Consider the following 19,352-nt stretch of genomic DNA (forward strand, 5'->3'; position numbering starts at 1 on the left):
TCACTCTCGCAAGCGAGCACGTGGGGGCCTCGTGCGTTGCACAGCACGAACCGCGTGCTCACTGCTGGGTGAACCCGGCACGGTCCCCGAAACAACTACAGCCGCTACCCGGCTTTCTTTCCTTACATGTCGTCGTCGTCGCCATTCCACACACGCATACCTGCGTGTTACGACGCACACAGTCCACTCCATCACATTCACACCGGGAGACGCGGCTGCGTGCTCCCGCATGCCAACCGACATCTCCCTTACATACCGCTCTCTCACACACACGGTCTCCCTTGCATAACCCATACCACTCACACGTGGTGCTCCATTCATACAAACCACTCCACTCACACCGCGGGGGAACTCACCCGCGGTGCCTCATCCACACACCGTGCCTCACTCATACACGCGGGGGCACTCACCCGCGGTTCCTCATCCACACACGGCGTGCTGGGAAGCACGTACTCTGGCACCATCGCCACCACACCACTCACACACGGGGTCGCCTCCACACACAGGGACGCACTCACACCTTGCACCACACACACAGGGACAACCACACTGGGATTTGTGTCCCCACAAGGGTCTCCGGGGCCTCTACACCCCCCAAGCTCTCCGTGCACCTGTCCACAGCACTCGTCCCCTCAACCTCGCAAAGCACGACCGAACTCACCTGGTCGTGACTCGCCTCAAGGGGGCATACTCCCTCCCCTCGTTCCTGGAGGAGGCCATCCCGCTGCTCGCACTGGGTCTCTACACGCTCCGCGAGCTCAACCCCATTGTCCTCCACTACCTCCGTGTGTGTGTGTGTGCGTCACTTACCCCGTCTTCATCGTGTTGTCTCTCCTCTATTTTTTCTGTCTCCCGTGTCTCTATACATTTTCTCTCCTGGTTCCTTTTTTCTGTCTCTTCCTGGTTCCTTTTTCCTTCCCATCTGAGTCGTTCTTTCTCTCTGAGCCCCATTAGCTGTTCGTTCTCCCTCCGTTTTAGTTGTTCAATTTCACACTCATAGAGTTGTTGTTTTCTTTCCCACTGTTCCTCCTGCTCTTTGTTTTCCAATCTCATCGTTTCTTTCAATTGGCTCATTTCCTTCCTGTGTTTCATTCGCTGTTCTCTCACGACTCTTCCTCGTTTCCTCTCCTGTCCTTCCTTCTCCAGTTTCATGGTTTTCTTCATTTGGTTCATCTCCATTTTGTGTTTCATTCGCTGTTCTTTGTCTATCTCCTCGTACTCCAGCCTCAGCTTTTCTTTCAATTGGTCAACCTCAGATTCATGTTCTTTTTGTTTTCTATTCCATTGTTCCTCTCGTTCTTCCCTCTCCCATCTCGTTGTGTCCTTCAATCTCCTGATTTCTCCTTCCTGCTTCATTCCTTGCTCCTTTACTTTCTCCTCGTATTCAAACCTATTTTTTTTCTTTTGTCGTTCAGTTTCAAATTCATACTCCTTCAGTTTTCTATTCCACTGTCTTTCTTGTTCCTCCTTCTGCAATCTCGTCATTTCTTTCAACTGACTGATTTCTTTCTCCTGTCTCATTCGTTCTTCCTTCATTACTCTTTCTTGTTCCTCATTCTTTAGTCTGGCCTTCGCTTCCAGCTGTTCTATCTGTACAGTGTGGTTTCTTAAAGTTTCATTTTCCGTTCTCTTCCTTTCCTCTTTTAACACTCTCAGTTCGTTTTGTAGTTCCCTCTCTTTGTTTTGGTGTTTCTGTAACTCAGAAACTTTCTTTTCCAATTCCTTTCTCATCTCCGCACCCTCCGACCTTGCTTTGGCTTCTAACTGTTCTTCCGGCTTGCGCTTGTGGTTTTCCACCCGTCTTCCCAGTTCCTCTGTCTCCGTTTTTCCCTCCAGTCCCAGCTTATCAACTCTCTTCATCATGTCTTGAAGTCTTTTCTCACACTCCACCGTTTCGACCTTCAATCCCTCCTCTGTCTCCTCCTGGCTTTCTTTTAATTGGTTTTTCGCTTCGAGTGCGTTTCCATCCATTTTTTTATTTTCCATTTGTTGCGTATTTCTCTTCATTTCGTTGTTCCCTTGTTTCATTCCGTCAATTATGCTCTGCACGAGTTCCATAACGTGCTGTATTGTCACCTGCCCTGGCCACTCCCACTGACTACATTTAGTGGTGGAGTTATAATAAAAAAACCGACCAGATGAACGGCATCGATGCCTTTCCCAACCTTCTGGTACGGGTTTCTCTTGCACGGTGATCTCGTCCTGAGCCATGGATTCTACATTACTATTACACATACCTAATCCACCCGGCACCCGCTCGCCTTGAGACGCCATCTTGCTTCTCGTGAAGGGTTAATTTGAATCGCTCGTAATTTGGAGGGAATCGGGGGTCGCTTCTCTCACCCCTGGACCGATTTACCGTGAATTTAGCTGGAGACAGGAGAGCCCGTTTTCCTGTTCTCCGATACCAGTGCCGCGAGGAGGGCGATGGATTTGTATCCCACTCCTGACACCAGTGTTGCGGATTCACGCCCGCCGGCGTGCTGACGGCCACGTAACTCGAATCGCGGCACGTCGCCCACCGGACGGACAATCCAGTCGTGACCCTCTCGGACTAACGCCGGGAACCAGTCACGGGTGGACCTTTCGGTCTCACCGCGATCGAGCCAATCAGCCCCCACGTGGGATAGGGTTGCTCGCCAAATTCGACCTACCTAAGTACCCACGCGGAGGGTAGACTGGGCGATCGCACCTCGCCGCAGGTCGACTTCGGACACGGGCCACTTAAGCGACCCGTTCCGTACTATCGGGATAACCGAGCGGTGTTATTCGTCGACCTCGACGGTTCGATTAATTATCGGGCGTATTCAGCCCACTACCAACCCTTTACGTGAAGCAAGATGAGGATTCAATGAAAGAAATGACGAAGCGAAGCGGGAAACAGTTCAACACAAAGCACATTTATTCGCGATGAACGGAAAGCGCACATATACAATTCCACCAAAAGCACATAGAAAAGGAAAACACAATGCAATTTACACAAAAAGCAAATGCGACAATGCAGATCTACTACCGATTACGCGAGCACACGGCAACACTTATACAATTTTACTTCACAGACGGCGCCGACAACACATACCCAAAACCAAGGAAAAGAATACCCTCAAGGATGAGGCGGGCCTGAGGCCGAGACCGGGTCGGGCCTACCCGTCTGGTGATGAGACGCGGAGCGGCGATGGTGCCTCAACTCCGCGGGCCTCGCGGACCGTGTCTGGTAGGGGGTGGGAAAGGGGCCCCCTTGGTCGCACTATCTCAGCGCGGGGGGAAACAGGAGGGGGTTGCTGATGCTCGGGGTATAGAGGATTCCTACTCTGCCTCGAGTCCCGCGACGAGCGTCTCCACCTCGGCCAGGTCGCGCTGTCGGCCTCCCTGGGGTGCAGCTCCCTGCACGACGCGAGCACCCCCTCGACTGCCCTCGCCGCCTCTCCACAGCTCCGTCCCCTCCGCTCCGACTCCAACGCACACGACGACGACCAGCTCCTTTTTGCTCCTTCTTCCCAACTCCACCGCCCGCGAAGTCTTAACTCTCTCCTCTTTGACTGACGAACACGGTCGCTTATATAAGCCCCGTGGCTTCGCCTTCTCATCTTTGACCCTCTGCCTTCGACCTTTCACCTCGCTCCCCATTGGCCCGAGAAAAAGTGGGCGTGAATGCTTTTTGATCCATAAATCTGCATATATCGATCGCCCTCCAACGCCCTGGGGGCGGGGCCAAATCGCCCCTCGCTCACCGATTGGACGGCACAAAAGTGGGCGTGTGTCGTTTTTGATCCGTTTTTGAAGCAGAAAATCCGTGGTTTTGTACACGCTGTTCGGCGCGCGCCCTGCACGAGTCCAACACCGGTACCCACAAGCGGCGCAAGAACGGTGGCGATGCGACGGTTGCGAGGTGTGACGGGAAGGTCGTGGCGGTTGTGGTGAAGCGGCGTTGAGGTTGGTGGTGGTAACAATGGCGGTTGATCCAAAATAAAGATAGTAAAAGAAAAACGGCTATCCTGAAGAGTCGCAGCACGCATAAATGACATGTATTCCCACTAGACAACGGGTTTGGGCCTAACTACACATATACTTACCGAGATATCTCACCTAGGGACCTGAATGATGGTTTGCGAATTTGGTAACCACAACACTATATATATATATTTTTATATATATATATATATATATATATATATATATATATATATATATAGATATATATATATAGATATATATATATAGATATATATATATATAGATATATATAGATATATATATAGATATATAGATACACACACATATGAGGAACAAAATACAACGCATCACTCTGCTGACGGGAATATTATGGGGAGGGGGGAGGGGAATATTGGGTGAGAGGAGGGACAGAGAGAGAGGAGGGAGGGTAGGGAGGGGGGAGCAAGGTGGGATTGGGGAGCTTGGAGGAGATGAGGATGTTGGGAGCTGGGAAGGTGGGAAGAGCGAGGAAAGGGGGGGGCAGGAGAACGTCATCTCACGAAACATTGCTTTACACTCTGGGAGGGTGGGTGGTTGGGAGCAAGGAGGATAGAGAAAAGAGGAGGGGAGAAGGAAGGAAGTATGGAGGGTTTTTCGAAGAGGTATGCATGAGTTTGGTCAGGGGACTTGAGTGGGAAAGAGGGGAGGAGTTCTCAACTTGCATTTGGTTGTGGGACTTTTGGAGAAGGGGAGTGGGTAGTACAGGATTGAACAAAATGTGGTACGTTAAAACAGCATGCGGAGAGAGCATGGATAAGTCAATGGGGGGGGGATGGGGGTGGAGAGAGAAGGGGGTTTGGGAGGATGAAGGGAGGCATTGTGGGGGGAGTGGGAAGAAGGCAGCATGAGGGCCATTTCTGAAATGCAGACATACATATATACGATCAAGACTGATGTAATTGTAAATATATACCTGTACTGTATATGTTGCATGAGAAAGAAGTTTGAAAAAAATTTAACACTTGGCCTATTTTTAGCTCACCTGGAACGTAGTTCTGGGGAGCTTATGGGATGGCGCGTTGTCCGTCCGTCCATCCATCCACAAATACTTTCAACTTCTCTGAAATGACACAAAGGATTTCGATGAAACTTTACCACACCGGTCATCACCGTGTATGTATCAAAGTTTGTTCATGGTATTAAAAAAAACAATTGGGCCCGAAGTGGTACTTCGGGGGTTGCCCCCCAAAATAGGTATTTGCTTTCTTCTCAGAAACGACACACACAATTCCGATGAAACTTGACTACAACCTTCTTTACCCCTGATGTACTAAAGTTTGTTCATGAGTTGAGAAAAATCGAGCTCTATGGGGATGTAAGGGGGTTGCCCCCCAAAATATGTATTTGCTTTCTTCTCTGAAAGCGCACACACAATTTTGATGAAGCTTTACCACAACTTTTATCACACGTGATGTACCAAAGTTTGTTCATGGCATGAAAAAAAAAAAAACATCCATAGGTATTTACTTTCTTCTCCGTTACATATTTTGTGGGCCATCCATCCCAACCATCCCTGGTTATCTTATCCAGCCACACCAGGTGAGTGCCCAGGGGTATTGCCCCTGTGTTTACCATCAATTTACATATTCATGTTAAAGGTTACATTAATACAGGACAACTTGCAATACATATATGAAATATATTCTCACTCAACTAATTCAATAGACAAACGTGTAAAAACTGGACTTGCCTTGATAGTTGATGGTGTTGGACAAGAGCATACATGAACAAGAGGCCGAGAGGAGTGACTTCTTGTCTGGCTTCTTCAAGGACAAATTAAGCTGTCTGCTGAAAGATGACGGCACTTGACCAACAAAATAGGCCGAAAAATCTCCCTCCAGGTTATGAAACAAATCATTTGATGGGAAATCAAATCGGATTTGTTACCTCCACCCACCCAAGGTGGAAGGAAATGTTTTCCAGCAGGTGTTTGTGAGCAGAATATCTCAAAAAGTTGTGGATGGATTTGGACCAGGTTTGCTGGCTTGATAGCCTATGGGGCAAGGAACAATAGATTAAATTTTATTTGGGTGAAGATTGGGATCTTTTCAAATAGAATTTTAAAAAACCAGGAAAACAGCCACCGATGCCAACCTCACCATCATGGATGATACACACTATTTTTCATCATGGATGAAAAGATCATTTGAACAGTTTTCTCAAGTTTCCTTTGCCAAATGGCGATTGTGAGCTGAGAGAGAACCAAGAGAAGTTTCCAAATTCAGATGCATAATACACGTAACAAATTCCTGTTACACACGTAACACAACATTTCAGCGATTCAATCATTTAATATTCTCAACAGTGAAAATGTTTTTTATCTCATAAGCTTTCGTGATTACCAAATAGTTTTAAAATATAGTAACTTATAATAGTTACTGACACACATCACAGAACTTTGACAACTTGTAAAACAATTCAAAACAGGCCAATCATCTGATTGTAACGCACGCAACGCAGTAAAAATGCAATGGCTCATAAATTTTTGGGCAGCCGGGTCTATTTTTCCGACATTGATTTGGAGAGTAATTAATAAGGATTATGATGAATGCAAAAATGTTCATGATTGATACTTTAACAACTCCAAATTTTCAAGTTTATTCCTGAAAATTGAGTCTGAAGTGTAACACACTTAACAAGAGAGAGAGAGAGAGAGAGAGAGAGAGAGAGAGAGAGAGAGAGAGAGAGAGAGAGAGAGAGAGAGAGAGAGAGAGAGAGAGAGAGAGAGAGAGAGAGAGAGAGAGAGAGAGAGAGAGAGAGAGAGAGAGAGAGAGAGAGAGAGAGAGAGAGAGAGAGAGAGAGAGAGAGAGAGAGAGAGAGAGAGAGAGAGAGAGAGAGAGAGAGAGAGAGAGAGAGAGAGAGAGAGAGAGAGAGAGAGAGAGAGAGAGAGAGAGAGAGAGAGAGAGAGAGAGAGAGAGAGAGAGAGAGAGAGAGAGAGAGAGAGAGAGAGAGAGAGAGAGAGAGAGAGAGAGAGAGAGAGAGAGAGAGAGAGAGAGAGAGAGAGAGAGAGAGAGAGAGAGAGAGAGAGAGAGAGAGAGAGAGAGAGAGAGAGAGAGAGAGAGAGAGAGAGAGAGAGAGAGAGAGAGAGAGAGAGAGAGAGAGAGAGAGAGAGAGAGAGAGAGAGAGAGAGAGAGAGAGAGAGAGAGAGAGAGAGAGAGAGAGAGAGAGAGAGAGAGAGAGAGAGAGAGAGAGAGAGAGAGAGAGAGAGAGAGAACACGTTAGGAGTGGGAACGAATAGACTGAGAAAGGAGGTTACACAAGCAGAAGAAAAAAATGAAGAAAGCAGTGGAAGCGAGTAATGATGTGGGGTTTCAGGATTTTAACAGGGAGGGGTTGCTGGAAGAACACAAGCAGCCTGGGTGGATTTTGAGAGATGAAATTGCAGAGGAAGCCAGAGTTGAGGAGATGCAGTGGTGGGATGAGAGAGAGTACCAAGCCCTACGGTTCTGCTTATCTGTGGGACATTCCAATGATGTTGAGATCTTTGGATTCCACAGCGTTCAGCAGTGACTGGTGTGGACCAGCAGGACCAGTCCACACGGGAGAGGAGTACTCCATTGAATTATTAACAAAAGCAATTTAGGCTGTGAGAAGTCAGATTTACCAAGGAAATACTTGATAATAAAGAATCCCAAATCTGTGGCGAGCTTTGGAGGGCAGCTTTTACATATGGTCTGCAAATGGTTGATTGTTGAAATAGATAAGAGTTTGTTCAATGATCCTTGCAGGGTAAGAATGTGAGATTTGTCCAAATTGAGAGAACGTTCCAAGTGTTTGACCAGAAAATGACCCTTTCCACGTCATCAGAGGAGGGACATCACTTGGAATGATGCATCCATCATTCTTGTGAATCACTTCGTGTACAGTCTTATTAGGCTGCTGGTTGCATCATTGGTTATGGGCACAGCGATGCCACTGATGCAGTGCCCCTATTACCAGTACACTGGTGTGCATTTCGCCGACCTCAGAAGGATGACAAGCTGAATCAACCACCTGGTGTTAATTCAGCAGCCGACGTGGCTCGAATTCAGGACCCTGAGATCCGACGCCACCACCCTCACCACAAAGCCAACACCAGGCTAGATTATTGGGAATAAGGAAAGACCAGGGGGAAGAAGTAGCTGTTTTTGTTATTCATCACATTACTCTTGTCCAGTTTGCTTGAAGTTGATCCTCATATAGACATTAGTTCTCATGAAAAAATGATCTCTTTCTGGAAACTCAACATGCCCTATATTTCTCACCGACATTTTGAAACTTGTTTTTGGTGGTTTATAAGTTTTCGACCACTTCCCTTGGCTTCAGAATCATCTGGATTGTTCCAAACACTTCTGCTTCCACATGGGGATAGCATATGTGATCGATGCTGGAGCATTAATCTGTGCTATCGTCGATCATTGAGCTGTTAACACTTCTCGACTGGATGGTAATGTGGTTTATTATGGGTATTAAATTACTCTTAGATTATGCCCTGTCAGATAACCTTTTATAGCAAGCTCTATAATAATTCAATCACAGAAGGGGATGAGGCCAGGCCATTTGGTTACAACCTTCAGGTGAGTTGTGCAATTTTTGTTAAGTATTAGTCTTTCAGAAGAAAGGGTGCAGCTAACTTTGGACATAATGTAATGCACATTCAAAGAACAAAATCAACTTGTAGTAAAATTAGACATTAAAATGTTGTGATTAAATCAGACAAGTTTGTTGAACTCCGCCTACGGCCTATGCCTATGGTGGCGCCAGTCGAGCCCGTAGGGCACACGCTGGTCTGAGGTTTGTTGCAAGGCTTGGGAGAATGTTATTTTGAAACACAAATTGATGTGGATGCAGATGTCGCACATGATGTGTGCATGCTTCACTTGTGAGGGTCAAATGAGACAACTTTAGGCCCAGTCACACCTTGACGTTTTAGCCAGCGATGGCAACGTATTAAAATGTATGTAAAACGCTGGCTTACGTTGAACTTTTGATGTTTTTTTTAAGATTCGGACGTATTCATAGCGACTTGGTCTTATGTATAACGCATTGGTAATGGACACAGAACGTTTCGTTGTGTTATAGATAACTTATACCAACGAATGCTGAACCTGTTGTCGGCCTACACAACCGATGCCCAACGATAGTCTAACTTAGGCATAGCGCGTTGCACGCATCGCCGACGATGTCGTGACGTAGCCTATTAAAAGGCTGACGCACAACGATTCGAATCATAACTGCCGTAGAAATGGAAGTGTCAACATCGCGGTCACACCTTGGCGATCTTGCCAGCATATGCCGACCTAAGAAAAATGTGTCTAAAACGTTGGGGCACGTCAAATACGGTATGAGTAAGTTTGGTATACGTGAGTACAACGCTAAAGTACGCTATCATACGTCGTAGTAAGTAGAGTACGTCAAGAAATTTTAAACATGTTCAAAATTTTACGACGTACTCGGCGTGACACACGTTCCGCATGCGATGGGGATAGGTTGTACACACGATATGTGGACGCTTACACACGTCCACAAAGGCTACTTATAAGCTACTCATAAGTCTAAACACGTCGCGGTAATGTCTTTTTTACGCGAAACTTATTTCTAACTTATGTTTGACGTGCTTTTTACCAATTCTTTACGTAGTCCCAACACACATCGACGTATGTAGACGTATTCCAATGACGTCTTCCGGTCGACAAAAAAAAATAAATTAACGTGTTTCTAGCTTACAACTGCCATTATAAAGACGTGTTCCCAGCGGTTTTGGGAATTGGTATATAAAAATGCTGCTCATAAAAGAGGAACCCAACAGTGTTTTTGAGTCCTTTTTGAGTCGATGTCCATGTCAGCAGTAACAGTATCAGTATCAGTATCAGTATTAGTATTAGTATTAGTATTAGTAGTAGTTTGTTCATGTTGGCAGTAGTAGGTGAGTGTGAGGGGGAGGGTGTGGGTTATGATGGATCGGCCTTGCGTCCACGTGTCCACGGGTAGGAGACATCTTTTCACCATTGTTCGAAGTTCTTCGCGGCTAATTTTTATGGGGCTTTTTCAACAATGAGCTGTAACTTGTTTTTACGATTTAGGTCTATTCATAATGGGTTGGACAAATGCACAATGAACTAATAATGTGCATAGAGCGCTTCGATAACTTATAGATACGATATAACAACGAATAATTATCGTGAAGCCGGCGTTCACAAACTATGCCCAACGATAGCCTAACTTATCCATATCGTGCGGCAGTTTATCTTTGCCGGTGACGTGGGGTTTGCTATTCATAGGCTGCCACTCAACGATTTAAATGGCTGCATCTCCACTATTGAAAGAAGACGCTTGCCTCAACAATTGGATTTTTTTTACACTCAACGACTTTTAAACGGTACCACTCAGCCATTTTCATTGTTTACAATGAACGATTTAAATTGCTGTCACTCGCCTTTGTTTTTTGACGCTGGGGTTTTGAAATTTGAAGCGTTTCTTCTGAACGTGTTAAAACGCTCAAACTCGACTATTTTAAATAGACGCTGCCGATGGACAATTGGAATCATAGCCAAGCTAGACATCGAAGTGTGAACATCCTCGTCATGCCGAAGAAAAGTTTGAAGAATGCTGCAAATAAGTGTCCTGGCCGTGGCCGTGGACGCTGACGCAAGGACGATCCATTATACCGACGTCTTTCAGCCTATGAGTAACTTAAAAGTAACGTCTGTCGATGTGTGGCAACAATCGCGTAACGTGCCAACAACACGTTAATCATATGTTAGAAATAAGTTTCGGGTACGCTAAACATTACCTCGGCGTGTCTCAACTTATGATTAACTTACAAGTAGCATGTGTTGACGTCTGTCAACGATCGCAGACCGTGCATACAACTTGTGGCCAGCGTAGCGGAACGTGTGAGTCATACGCCGGCATACGTCGTGAAATTTCAAGCATGAAAAAATTTGAGGACAACCGAAAAGTACAACGTTTAAAGCCAACGTACAACGACGTATGGCAGTGTTTTTCAGCGTGCTCTCAATGTTATCAAAACTTACCCATAACATATTCAACGTGTGCCAGCGTTTTAGAAAAAAACTTCAAAAATCGGCATACGTTGGCTAAAACGTCAAGGTGTGACCGGGCCTTTTGTTCCAATTTCATGATCAAAACAAATCTGCAGTGTCACTGGGAGTAGATCGGTTATATTAGATCTGTGAATGAATGATCCGTATATGAAAGTAGCTTTGTGTGTGGACTCACAAACTCATTCTCACTGACAAACAGACCATATTACATAGCCTGTCTGGTTTCTTGGGGCGAATGGGCGAAGCCAAGTCATGGTATTTTGTGGGAATCGCGTAAAAATAATGGCAATACGTACCGGGTGAGCCAAAATGTTCATGCATCTATATTCTGCCAGTCTGAAGTGCCGGATGATGTGATTGATAAACTCAAACAGCATGGTATCATTATTATATGCCGTACTTGACATCGGTGATCTTATTATCTCCACCACCAAAGGTGGAAGGAGGTTATGTTTTCACCCCGGTCTGTCTGTGACTTGCAAAATCGAAGATTTTGTTCCAGTCGATTTTGTTATTCTGTCTGTCTGTCAATCGCTTACGGATCACAACTCCAAACCGATCATCATGAAACTTCACCAAGTTGTAGAGGTAGTCTCAACTGAGAAGCTTATTGATTTTAAGGTCAAAGGTCAAATTTCAAAAATCGTCATTTTTCATCCGATTGACTTGACATTTGAACAAGATTTGCATATTGCATCACTGAATTGGGAATCCAACTGCTTTTGAGGTCAAAAGGACAAAGGTCAACTCATAAAATCAAATTTCATCGAAAACATCGTCGATTTTCGTCTGATTAACGTAAAAATTCAGCAGCAATTGCATAGTCCATCGCTAAATTTGGAAACCAACTATTTCGAGGTCAAAACATCAACTCAAGATCAAACTTCTAAAATCATCAATTTAAATCTGAAAAACAATCAGTTTTCATCCGATTGACCTGAGCTTTGATTAACATTGTCAATTTTAATCTAAACTAGACGACCCGTGAACCCCTTGGGTTCCCGTTGTTACAGCGGTTGATAAAAACAATTTTCTGGCATTGGAGCTTCAATGTCGTGGGGGCCCACGAGATGCTGAATGAGTTGGAGCCACTGGGATTACACGTTTCCTGGGTCAAAACTAAGATTCAGACTTTCAATGTGATCTTGGATGCTGCTACCTTGTCTGTACCTGTTTATGGTGAGGATGTTGAGGTGAGAAAGAGATAAATTTACCTTGCTCATCTCATGTTGTGAGCCAGAGGTCAGTGCACATCTGTGTCGGGCTGGGGGAGTCATGGATTCACTGGATCATGGGGTGTAGTGCTGTCGGTTCCGCTGCAGGAGAACGAAAGTCCGAGTATTTAAGTCATTGGTGCTTCCAGTCTTGCATTACTGATGTGAGACTTGGACTCTGACCAGGGATCTGAGGAGACTTAACTTTTTCGGTTCCAAGTCTCTTCGGAGAATCCTTGGCTATCGCTGGTCAGACGTTGTTTCCAACGAGCGGTTGCTGAGAGAGACTCAGAAGAGATGTGTTACCTGCATAGTCCGTGAGCGTCAGCTGCGGCTGTACGTACATGTGGCTCATTTTCCTGACACTGATCCTGCTCACCAGATTCTCTCAGCGAGGGAGTCTCGTGAATGGAGGAACCCAATGGGCCGACCACGTGCCTCGTGGTTACAGCAGGGTGATCAGCATCTCAAGGAGATGGGGATGGCCAGACGGAGGCCCTTGGAGTACCGGTGGAAAGTGGACGCAGCGACGCGCTGCTCCTGTGCATGCTCCCATACCTGACCTGACCAATCGCCAGTCCACAGTGTTTCATCACTGACCTTTGCCAGTCCCTGGTAAATAAGGGGTCACCGGGAACTCAAACGCAATTTTTTTTTTCCTGAAAACCATTGAAAATCATTAATCATGGTCGAATTTGAAGGGGAATTTTTTTTTTTAATTTTTAATTTGCCAATCACAAAGTGTCGAAAAAACCCCCTCGAGTGTCGATTTTCGATTTCACCAGTAACGTCACATTTTGAGTCTGCCTTCATCTGAATGGCAGTTTTACATGGAGAAATAGTGTATTTTGAGCTCCGATTCCAATACCGACTCCAACGTCATCAGCAACTCTGATGGTTCTCAATATGTTGAAACCAATCGGTGGGATTTTGAAGGAACTCTTGTCGACAAAATTCGTGACGGAAACGCTTTCGGGGAAATTGTGGAGCCGTATAGTTTCGAGCCTTGTGCGAGCGATTCAGAGGAAGAAGGGAGAAGTGTGAATGAAGATGAAAACGCTGATCACATGTTCACTGCAGATTGGTAGGCTTTGTTTTTCCGTTCAATTGCAGGTTTATAAGAGAGGGATTTAGTTAGATGGAGATGTTCACTGGACATGAAATTGGATATGGAGCTGTACGTGTGCTCCTTCAAGGATTTCGATCCTGGTGCAGATGTCCCTTCCAATGCCAGAAACATATTATCAGCAAATTTCTTCCAAAAACAGCCCAGTTTCATCGGTGTTATAAACTAGCTTCAACGACTACTTCGCCCATATCAAGCAAACTCCTCCTTAAATGGCTGCTTTTTCCTTGTACCGACATGTAATAAAGGCCGTGATACTTATTGAAAGTCTGGCCATCTGATACTTGCGAAGAATGGTTCCGTATCAGCATCGGTGAAAGAAGCAGTAAGGCCAATCATTGTAAATCTGGTTGGCTGTGTCCTGCAGCATCACATGGAGATGAAAATGTTCCGCTCCGACAGATGTTGGAACCAAACTAGCAGCACATCGTCCCATCTGCTCATATCTGCTGAGCCGATTGCGTTTTCACAGGCCTTTCACGGTCGTAAATTACCCATGTTGCTTTCTTCCTTGCATTTTCCATTCATCGGTACATGCAACTGTCGCTAAAAAGTCTCCGGCAACACGATGAAGCATTTCCCCCGCTTAAACAGTTGGAACAGTGACCAATTTCGTCTCAAATGGCCAAGACCTTCAATTTCCAGCTTTGCTTCCCCTTGGGACTCATCATTAAAAGTAAAGCACAAAACAAGGAAAAGAGCAAAAAAAAGTCCCTCTAAATTATTTCAGCAATACTACGAAGGCAGGTCGGTGAACGCAGCCTCTGACCAATTAAAGCTGGGAGTGGGAGCACATTTGTTACAGCAGGAAGTGATCGGAACAAAGGCAACGGGGAATACAGCACACCAACTTAAAGGCAGGACTTCATTCAGCAAAGTACAAAGTAATCGGAACAAAGTTATCTCAACAGGCCACTGGGGAAACCCGGGATTACATTTGGCACATTGGGAGGTGATCAAGCAGGGAAATGTACCAAAGGAAACCAAATGGACACTGCTTAATTATTTACAGTGGCGTGGAGAAATATGGTTGCTATTCACCTGAATACAGTCAATTATGTTACTTAGTTGAATGCAGTTCAAGCCCACTGTGCCAAATGCCCTAATGTAATTTTTATGTTGCTATCATCAAATTTGACTGCGAACTAAGTGAAATTATTGTTTGGTTTCGTGGAATTTGTTATTTTGGGTATTTGTTTGAATGGGATTCCCATTCTGCGGCATTCTTTGATTTTTACCCTTTCCAGAAGTCTCAAACAAAAGCAGTTTTGTTGAAGGCTTAATATACGTCCTCAACACCTGCTGTTCTCGAACATTATAAGACAAACTTTCCGGTAGGTGCGTGACTTCACAACATTAAATGCCACATGACATGGATAAACGCAGAGATTGAAAATATAACTTCATCAAACGAATTTTGAATCGTACAAACTTCGGTCATTTCTGTGAATGAAGACGATCACGAAACACATTTTCCACCAATTTTCGGCAACACCCCTTCTTCGCTCCTCACACCTCCCCCCCACCCCCTTCAATCTTGCAATGCTCCATAACACACTGGATAAACCATACATCACCACCCAACGCATTACGTAATATCTGGACGGCTCCACGCCGCAGACGAGTAGTGCAGGTTGTGGGAATGAAGATGGAGAATGCTGCAGAGAGCATGCAATCACTCAGTGAGAATTCAAGTTTTGCTGGACTTGCCTTCTTCGTGTCCTTTTAGGATTTTGAAGATGATAGCATTGAATAGCTGAGGAGGTAAGGTAAGGTGATAGGAATGTCAGAGACATCAATTCATGCAGAAATTCTCATGAGTATACAGCTGTAAGATGCCTTTACACCAAGAAGACTCCTCTGTGAAAATTGCAGTTGATTCGCAGGTGCTTAACACAATCTCCAGAGATTTGCAGGCAAAACGAATACGCACCGTTGCGAATCTCAGGCATTTCTCTGGTAAACGCAAAGATATCGACTAGCCGGGAGGCGACGATGGTTCGCGGGCATTATTGAACAATGCCACGATGGGTACAATTGTGTTCGTGGAAGCTTTTGAGGAAGCCCTACCCGTAAAAACCTATCTCTTCCGTCAAAAATGACCAAATCAAATCGGATTTTTTTATATGTTGTACTTATGGACATTATGCACAGCTTCGAGGGAATGAAATTGCGAGAAAAAAATCGAGAAAAAAGTTCAAGTGGGCGTGGCTCCGCCCACAAGGGGCGTGGGACGCCCCTCATACAAAGAGACACAACTCGACCATGATATCTTGCTTGTGTCCAAGTTTCATCAAGATCGCATTAAACGTCATGGAGCTTTGCTCTGGAGAGAGTCACAAACAGACAAACAGACAGACACACAGACACAACAAAAATAGTGGTCACTGCTGGCGCCCGCGAACCAAAATAATTCGTCGCATTTAAAATTCCCGTGTTTACACTTTACTTTTTATCCCCACGCTTAAAAATGAAAACAGGGGGGGGGGGGTATTGTAATCGGCTCCATCTGTCTATCTGTCTGTCCATCCGTACATCCGTCACGCTATCTCCTCTGAAGTAGTTGTGCAGAAATTCACCAAACTTGGTAGTTATGATCACACGACAAGAAAGGGCGAGAGCAGTTTCATTTTGGACCCCACCCTCTGGGAACCTGGCGTGAGGTCAAAAGGTTAAATACCAAGAAATTGAATTACGGGCACATTTTTATGCCTCCGCCGATGAAGTCGCCAGCGGCATTACGTTTTCAGGTTGTCCGTCTGTACATGCTAATTTTCTGTTTTCTCTGCAACCGCTTCACTGATTGACACAAATTTTTCACTATCATTGCGACTACTCATGGAAAACGTTTTAATAACTATGACGTTATAGGTCATGTGGCGCGGCAGCCATGTTGGAAAAAAGGAAAAACTTTGGACCTCTATCTCTGAGACCGCTCCATGGAAAAAATTGAAACTTGGCACGTCAAGTACTCCCCATGGAAAATAAGTGATTTCTTTTGATGACGTCATAGGTGGCTTAGTTGCAAAGTCATAATTGTATACGTCGAATGCTTTATCTGAACAGTGTGAAAGTTTTTGAGGGTCATCTTGGGCGAAATTGTTTTGGGGGAAAAAAATGATGACACCATCGGTCACATGGTTTGGCAGCCATTTTTTTTTTTTAATGAAAAACTTTCAAAAATCTTCTCTGAAACGGCTGAACAGATCAAGGCGAAACTTTACAGGTATGATGATCACCTTTCCATCCATCCATCCATCCATTGGGACATACTCTGTGCAGAGCGTTGGTGCTGCCTAAGCAGTCTCCTTAGCTATTAGGCACATTCCTGGACAGGTTGCCATTCCGACACAGGATACCAGCAAGCCAGCACTAATTATTGCCAACCTCGGAAGGATGACAAGCAGAGTAAACCTCACCTGGTATTAATTAAACATCCGAGTGGGATTTGAACTCAGGATCCCAAGCCCACCACCCTAACCATTAAGCCAACACCAGGCATACCTATCCATGAGGACCAAAAAGTTCTTCACCTATGATGTCATCGGTCACATGGTTTGGCAGCTTTGAATTTTTGAAGAATAATCTGATAAAAATATTCTTCTCCAGAACGGTTTGACAGATCAAGGGGAAACTTCAGTCACATGTTCCCCAAGCCTTGGGGATACCAGGGTGTTAAAGAATAATTAATAGGTCACATGGTCTGGCACCCATATTGGATTGAATGAAAATCTTAAACATTTTTACTTCTCTTGAACCACTTCATCAATCGACGCGAAACGTCAGAGTTATGATCAAGTAGTCAAGGGGAATATGCGTTTTAAATTTAAACCTCATTGGACGCATGGTCTGGCAGCCAGAATTATTTAATGCTTTGAATCTGGGTTCAGGGATTTAAATCAAACTTGGTACAAGTATATTTAGTGATGTAAAAATGTTGGTGGAGGTATATCTGCAGACGTCACGACGTCGAAGAGTGCCATTGTCGTGAAACATTTTTAAATGAAACTTTGTATATGCAATCAACATTGGGGGGTGCATGAAGCATGTAACAATATTTTTGGATTTGACCCCTGATTTATGGCCTCGGGGGTGGGTGATGAAGGTCACAGGGGTCAAAACAGAAGATATTTTAAAAACTTTAAATGTGATACCAGTAAAACCCCGACATTCGTGGGATATACATTCCTGAAAAAAATGCCACAAATGTCGAATCCGCAAATGTCAGGGTTTCATGATATTAGGTCATTCCTGGTGGAACATTTTGCCATCTTTCACCTTTGCTTTAGGTGAGAAGTGTGAGGATTTGTGATGGCGCACTATCGACTTTGCTCTAGTTTTTTTTTTTTTTGATTTTTCAAAAGCAGATGACTCAACAAACAATCGGACTAGCTCAAATTTAACCAGGAGACGTCCGATGTGCATAAAGACCACAAGAATATTGAGGAAAACAGGAAAGTTTGATGGCATGTACAAAAGCTTCTTATAAATTCTGGGCTTCCGAATGTTAGTCCCTCCTCACCCCTTCCTTAACCCTGGTGTTGGCTAAGTGGTTAGGGTGGCTTGGTTAGGATCTTAGGGTTCTGAGTTTGAGCCCTGTTGGCTGCTGAATTAACACCAGGTGGGGATGACTCAGCCAGTCATCCTTCCGAGGTCGGCGAAATGAGTGCCAGTGTACTGATAGAGGGGAACAGCATCAGCGGCACAACCGCACTTCCAAGAAATGACAGCTAGGCCATACATGAAAACAGAACCCTTTCCATTTCATCCTCTCATTTACCACATGCTTTCCCTCTCGACCTCCGCAATTGAAGAAAATGTTTACTCAAACACAGCAGCAAACACGGTTCAGTCGGGTGACAACACACTGGTGAAAAACATTATGCAAGAAAATTAACCACTCAAATGCTGCAATATGGAAAAGTTCCACCACATAAGTAAAAACCAACAGTGATTACTTATAGTGTGGGCTTATCCTTTTTTTTTTCCAAATACAAGCTTGAGACTCGAGGAGGAGCAAGGTGGCAGATGGTCAAAAGGTCACAAACTGTCTGACAGTGGGGGTGTTGCAGCAACACTTGGACAGAATAAGCAAAGTAAGCAAACAAGCAAATATGACACAGTCTTTGAGTTACTAATCAGTGGTGTGAGTTAGTAGTGGATTATAAGGATCGAATATACAGCAGGTGCTTGCTCTTGCAAATCCATGAGGTTGCTACAATGAAATGTTACGGGACATTACAAATTGCAACCGCTTTCACTCATGTTGTTAAATATAAATAAGTGAGTTGGCAAACAAAATAATACAAAGGGAGGAAGGCTGGTTGTGAGGAAGGAGAAGAGAGAGGTAAAAAAAAGTGTGTTTTAAGAACAAAACAGAACATGATCTCAAATAATCAATTCAATCTCACTGCTATCTACCTATCATTTGTAATCACTACTTTGGATCCCCACAACCACAGGACGCTGCTCAGCAGCGCACCGAGGGGAACGCGGATTAATGCTGAAAGATTTCAAATCACATCGTGGGCTCCTGGGTGACCAATTCTGGCGATGTTGTGCACACAAATCCGGCTATGATTAAAACAAACCACCCCACAAGATGGATTTTGAGTGGTTGCGATTGTGCGCATTGTTTTTGTGTGAATCTTGAAGCAAAGGATGTCGATATGCCCAATGTGATCGGAGGAGATTCGATGCACATTAGAATCATGGGTCCTCAGAGAATATCGCGTGGGGTGTACAAAAAAAAGGTTATCCGAATGAAAAATAATTAACAGCCCCGGTTATTCCCACCTTCTTGTGGGGTCAGCCAGGTATTTTTTTTTTCTTTCATGAACCAGCTGGCCAGGACTGGCCAGGAATTTGAAATTTATTCAGCTTGTCGGCAATAACTCACCTCCTCCTCAAGAAGGACACTGTGGGATCTTCAACGTTCATCAATGGCCCCAGTGCTGGTGGAGGAGTCATTTG

At 44.8% G+C, this 19,352-nt stretch overlaps 2 long non-coding RNA genes across 2 annotated transcripts in view; both read right to left on the reverse strand.

Annotated features, from left to right (window-relative positions):
• The window catches only part of LOC147028377 (uncharacterized), a 75,306-nt gene extending 70,194 nt beyond the window's left edge, over positions 1–5,112 (reverse strand). Inside the window, exon 1 of the long non-coding RNA XR_015057549.1 lies at positions 4,976–5,112. This is a non-coding gene — a long non-coding RNA (uncharacterized LOC147028377). The remainder of the gene's footprint in view (positions 1–4,975) is intronic.
• A 571-nt stretch (positions 5,113–5,683) lies between these two features.
• Positions 5,684–19,352, reverse strand: part of LOC147028378 (uncharacterized) — a 63,548-nt gene continuing 49,879 nt past the window's right edge. The window contains exons 2-4 of the long non-coding RNA XR_015057551.1: positions 14,972–15,135; positions 6,093–6,184; positions 5,684–5,986 (exon numbers count right to left, since the gene is read on the reverse strand). This is a non-coding gene — a long non-coding RNA (uncharacterized LOC147028378). The remainder of the gene's footprint in view (positions 5,987–6,092; positions 6,185–14,971; positions 15,136–19,352) is intronic.

The sequence above is a fragment of the Eptatretus burgeri genome, chromosome 4 (assembly GCF_056783735.1).
Source record: "Eptatretus burgeri isolate ZD-2024b chromosome 4, Ebu_testis_v1, whole genome shotgun sequence".
In the NCBI taxonomy this organism is placed as follows: domain Eukaryota; kingdom Metazoa; phylum Chordata; class Myxini; order Myxiniformes; family Myxinidae; genus Eptatretus; species Eptatretus burgeri.